This window comes from Pelodiscus sinensis, unplaced genomic scaffold (genome assembly GCF_049634645.1).
Source record: "Pelodiscus sinensis isolate JC-2024 unplaced genomic scaffold, ASM4963464v1 ctg145, whole genome shotgun sequence".
NCBI classification, from domain to species: domain Eukaryota; kingdom Metazoa; phylum Chordata; order Testudines; family Trionychidae; genus Pelodiscus; species Pelodiscus sinensis.
Window position 1 is genome coordinate 126,347 of NW_027465910.1, and position 6,000 is coordinate 132,346.

Consider the following 6,000-nt stretch of genomic DNA (forward strand, 5'->3'; position numbering starts at 1 on the left):
TGCACCTAATACACAGTGGATAGCCAGCCCCGCACTCCACCCCAGAGGTGGCTGCAGTCTCCCAGCCAAGCGTAATGGGGAGGGGCTAGAAAATAAGACCCAGAATATCTTACTGCCCCTGTATAAAACTATGGTACGCCCACATCTTGAAGACTGTGTACAGATGTGGTCTCCTCACCTCAAAAAAGCTATTTTGGCCTTGGAAAGGGTTCAGAAAAGGGCAACTAAAATGATTAGGGGTTTCGAACGGGTCCCATATGAGGAGAGGTTAAAGCGACCGGGACTTTTCATTTTAGAAAAGAGGAGACTGAGGGGGAATATGATAGAGGTCTATAAAATCATGAGTGGTGTAGAGAGGGCGGATAAAGAAAAGTTATTTATTAGTTCCCATAATAGAAGAACTAGAGGACACCAAATGAAATTAATGGGGAGCAGGTTTAAAACTAATAAAAGAAAGTTCTTCTTCACACAGCGTGTTGTCAACCTGTGGAACTCCTTGCCAGAGGAGACTGTGAAGGCTAGGACTAGAACAGTGTTTAAAGAGAAGCTAGATAATTTCCTGGAGGTTAGGTCCATAAAAGGCTATTAGCCAGGGGATAAAATGGTGTCCTTGGCCTCTGTTTGTCAGAGGCTGGAGAGAGATGGCAGGAGACAAATCGCTTGATCATTGTCTTCAGTCCGCCCTCCCTGGGGCACCTGGTGCTGGCCACTGTCAGCAGACAGGATACTGGGCTAGATGGACCTTTGGTCTGACCCAGTACGGCTGTTCTTATGTTCCCCAAGAGGGGTGGGGCCGCTTCCCAGCACCTGATGTGAGGTCCCAGCATGGACAGCCGTTTTCATGCCCATCCCAGAGACAGCTGCATCTTGGAGCTGGAGGAGGCCTAGGACAGGCCCAGCCCTTTCACAAGGACCGAGGCGGCCTGGTTCTCTTCTGCCCTGGGGGAAGGGGGGGTGCAGTGAGAGATCCAGTGGGAGGTGAGACCCTGGAGCTGCTGCGTTGAGCCAGACACAGGATTCTGTCCCAGGTGATAGATACAGCGCAGCAGCTGAGAGCAGCAGAGTCCATGACCTGGCTGAGCAGCAGCTACTGGCACCTGTCTTCTTCCCAGCAGCTTGCTCACTAGCCCTGGGACTGTCACCAACTATTTGGCTGTGTCTAGACTGGCAAGTTTTTCTGCAAAATCATCTGCTTTTGCGGAAAAACTTGCCAGCTGTCTACACTGGCCGCTTGAATTTCCGCAAAAGCACGGACGATCTCATGTAAGATTGTCAGTGCTTTTCCGGAAATACTATGCTGCTCCCGTTTGGGCAAAAGTCTTTTTCCGAAAGACTTTTGTGCAAAAGGGCCAGTGTCGACAGCATAGTACTGTTTTCCGCAAAAAAGTCCCAATGGCGAAAATGGTGATGGGGCTTTTTTGCGGAAAAGCGTGTCTAGATTGGCCACAGACGCTTTTCCGCAAAAAGTGCTTTTCCGGAAAAGCGTCCTGCCAATCTAGACATGCTTTTCCGAAAATGCTTTTAACGGAAAAGTTTGCCATTAAAAGCATTTTCGGAAAAATCATGCCAGTATTGACGTAGCCTTTGTGTTTGGAGAAACCAGCCCTGGGAGCCACCACTCCTGCAGGCAGGGTGCTTGAGGGTGTGTGTGTGGGGAGGGAAGTCTTTGAATAGGCTGTTGCATGCCCCCATACACCCTTCAATCTATCCCCCCCAATCGCTCCATGCCCTTCCCCTATCCCTGGTCATCACCTAGCTATCCCCACACACACCCTCTATCTATCTATCTATCTATCTATCTATCTATCTATCTATCTATCTATCCCCGCACACCCCCTCTATCTATCTATCTATCTATCTATCTATCTATCTATCTATCTATCTATCTATCTATCTATCTATCTATCTATCTATCTATCCCCGCACACCCCCTCTATCTATCTATCTATCTATCCATCCACACCTCTCGCTCTCGCTCTCTCCATGGCATAGTGTTTGTGTTACTCTACTCTGGGCTTCCTTGTTGCTTTGTCCTTGCTCGGCCTTGGTTCCCCCCACCTTCCCGCTCCTCTCCCCCACCCCCCCGCCACTGGGCTTTATGCTTTCTAGCGCATTTCCTTATGTTGCCAGTACTCAGGTGTATGGGGGGGGTATTTGTGTCCTGCCCCCTTCTCGCGCTTTTGCAGGCTCACCTGGGTCTCCTACAACACACAGAAAACCCCCAGCTTGTCCTTTGATTTCCTGTCACCACTTCCTCCTGTGATGCCAGCAGGTTTGGCTGCGGGACAGGCTCACCTGGTTCTGCAACCTGCCACCAGGCCCAGTGATGGAAATTCCAAGCCCCCGGGCAGAACTCACAATGGGCCTGACATTTGGGCCATGCAGTCCCAGTGTGGCTGGCATGTGCCCACATACATGGGTCCTTCATGTGACAACACAAGGTGTTATGTGTATCACAGGGTGTGCGGAGGTGCACTTCCCCATCAAAACACCACATTTAGGCTATATCTACACTGGCAGCTTCTTGTGCAAGAACATCTTGTGCAAGGGTTCTTGTGCAAGAACTCTTGCACACGAAAATATCCACACTTCTATGTGCGAGCTGTGCTTTTGGGCAAGAGCATCCATGGCAGTGTGGACGCTCTCTTTGCCCAAGAAAGTGCTGAGGGCCATTTTAGCCATAGGCCTTTCGTGCACAAGAAATCCCTGCCAAGCGTCCACACTGCCCTCTTGCGCAAGAGCTCCTCCGCAAGAGGGCTTACACCTGTTAAAACACAGAGTAGCTCTAGTGCAAGAAGCCCTCTCCTACCACGCGGTACTGTAAAGCTTCTTGTGCAAGAACAGGTGGGCAGTGTGGATACGTTCCAGAAGAAAGGCCGTTCTTGCACAATAACCCTCCAGTGTAGACATAGCCCTAAATAGAACATGGATTACTAAAAGTTCCCAGCAGGATGATTACTCCAGCCAGGATCGGGAAAGCATTTTCAAACTCACTCCTCAAAGAACTAAATGTAAGTAAGTGTAAGAGCCATAAACCTTATGAAATGTGCATGCCAAAAACACACTTGGAAAGGGTAAACTTACAGTGGCTGTGTCTACACTGGTGCGATCTTGCACAAAAGTGGCTGCTCTTGCGCAAAAACTTGCTGCCTGGCTACACTGGCCACGTGTTCGTGCGCAAGTAATCTGACGTTCTAATGTATGAAATCAGGGCTTCTTGCACCAGAATTCTGATGCTCCCGCTCGGGAATAAGCCTTTTTGCGCAACTGTTCTTGCGCAAGAGGCCAGTGTAGACAGGCAACATGAATTTCTTGCGCAAGAAAGCCCTATGGTTAAAATGGCCATCGGAGCTTTAAGAACATAAGAACGGCTGTACTGGGTCACACCAATGGTCCATCCAGCCCAGTATCCTGTCTGCTGACAGTGGCCAGCACCAGGTGCCCCAGAGGGGGTGGACCGAAGACTATGATTTGTCTCCTGCCATCCTTCCCCAGCCTCTGACAAACAGAGGCCAGGGACACCATTTCTATGGTGAAGTCCCTCACAGTCTGCTTCTGTCTTGACGATCTGCATGCATCTGACGAAGTGGGGCTTTGCCCACGAAAGCTTATGCTCCTACACTTCAATTAGTCTATAAGATTCCACAGGACTCCTCGCTGCTTAAACAGTTTATTATCATCCGCAAACTTTACCACCTCGCTGCTTACCCCTTTCTCCAGATCATTTATGAATAAGTTGAACAGGATTGGTCCCAGGACTGACCCTTGGGGGACACCACCAGTTACCCCTCTCCAATCTGAAAATTTACCATTTATTCCTACCCTTTGTTTCCTGTCTTTTAACCAGTTCTCAATCCAAGAAAGGACCTTCCCTCTTATCCCATGGCCATGGAATTTACACAAGAGCCTTTGGTGAGGGACCTTGTCAAAGGCTTTCTGAAAATCTAAGTATACTGGATCCCCCTTATCTGCATGTTTGTTAACCCCTTCAAAGACCTCTAATAGATTAGTAAGACATGATTTCCCTTTACAGAAACCATCTTCACTTTTGTCCAACAAATTATGTTCTTCTACAGGCTTGACTATTTTATTCTTTACTATTGTTTCGACTAATTTGCCCAGTACTGAAGTTAGACTTATCGGTCTGTGATTGCCAGGATCGCCTCTAGAGCCCTTTTTAAATATTGGTGTCACGTTGGCTACCTTCCAGTCATTAGGTACGGAAGCCGATTTAAAGGATAGGTTACAAACCACAGATAATAGTTCAGCAAGTTCCCATTTGAGTTCTTTTAGAACCCTTGGATGAATGCCATCCGGACCCAGTGATTTGTTAACATTAAGATTTTCTATTTGTTCCGAAACCTCCTCTAATGACACTTTAATCCAGGACAGCTCCTCAGATTCATCACCCACAAAGGATGGTGCAGATTTGGGAATCTCCCCAACGTCCTCAGCCGTGAAGACTGAAGCAAAGAAATCATTTAGTTTCTTTGCAATGGCTTTATCTTCCTTGATTGCTCCTTTTATAGCTCAATCATCTAGGGGACCCACTGGTTTTTTAGCAGGTTTCCTGCTTCTAATGTACTTAAAAAACATTTTGCTATTTCTTTTTGAGTTTTTGGCTAGCTATTCCTGAAAATCTTTTTTTGTTTTTCTTATTACATTTTTACACTTGATTTGACAGTGTTTATGTTCCTTTCTATTTATCTCACTAGGATTGGACTTCCACTTCTTGAAAGATGCCTTTTTGTCCCTCACTGTTTCTTTTACATGGTGGTTAAGCTATGATGACTCTTTTTTAGGTCTCTTACTATGTTTTTTATTTTGGGATATACATTTAGGGTTAGTAGGTCTGGAGCACCCCCCAGCCCAGAGAGACCCATATGGGAAGCTCCTGACCCCACAGGGCAGGGCAGGGCAGGGCAGGAATTCAAGCCCAGGGCAGCTGGCTCCCAGCCATGTGCCCTTAGCTAAGATGGCTACCCTCCACCCCTCTGCCACAGATGTAGCCCTGCTGTGCCATAAACAGAAATGGCTCCCACCATGGTCCTAGTCAAGATGGCAGCCCCTATGTTGCTCCTGTCCCCCTCCTCAGGGCCTTGGCCAGCTGCCAGGTTCCCACCACAGGTCACAAGCATGTGGCTGCAGCCCACAGGCCCTGCTCCAGCCACATAGACCCACCCAATTCCAGCTAGGGGGGCTGCCAGATACTTTCATAAAAAATACCAAACGTGTTGGGGGGGGGATTGGTTGAGCAAATACTGGACCGTCTGAGCCAATACCGGACCGTCTGAGCCAATACCGGACATGGGGCAACCCTACCCAGGGGTGTGTCCTGGGGGCAGCAGAGCTCCTGGAAGGGGGCGCAGCCAGCAATTTGGGGCTGGAGTCAGGGGCTGCCCAGCCCCTACAGCCCCCTCTGCCATCCAGTCCCCCCTCCTGTTCCTTATAGGAACCAACCCCCCCACCTCACCTCCCACTCCTCCGAAGCCTGCCAGTGTGGGGCACATGCCGGGGCAGGCTGCAGTGATGGATCCACTGTGTGCAGGCAGGGAGAGAGGGGGGCTTGAGGATCCTCTGTGGAAGGGAGGAGACCAGGGTGGGCCACGGCGCAGGCAGCAGCCCTGATTACCTCCATCCTCTCCAGCTTGGGGCCCCCAGGGGAAAGGAAAAACTCCACAAACAGCATCAACTCCACAGCCCCACTCAGACTTGGGGGCCCTTCCCCCCTTGTCAGCCAGAGGGGCAACAGCCCTGCTCCAGCGGGTGGAGGAGGGAGGCAGTACAGTTATTTTCCACATTCCATTAACCTGGGAGGGCAATAGGGGGAAGGTTCCTTGTGCCCAGGGAAGATGGGGCCTATGATGCTTCAAGGGGAGAGATCTGGGAGGGGTTGCATATGGGGATACTGGTGCCAGGTCCATCCCAGAGGGGGCCCCCTCAGGGGCAGACCCCAGCAGGGGAGGGGAGGGTTTTCCTGCCCATGTTCAGACACAGGCA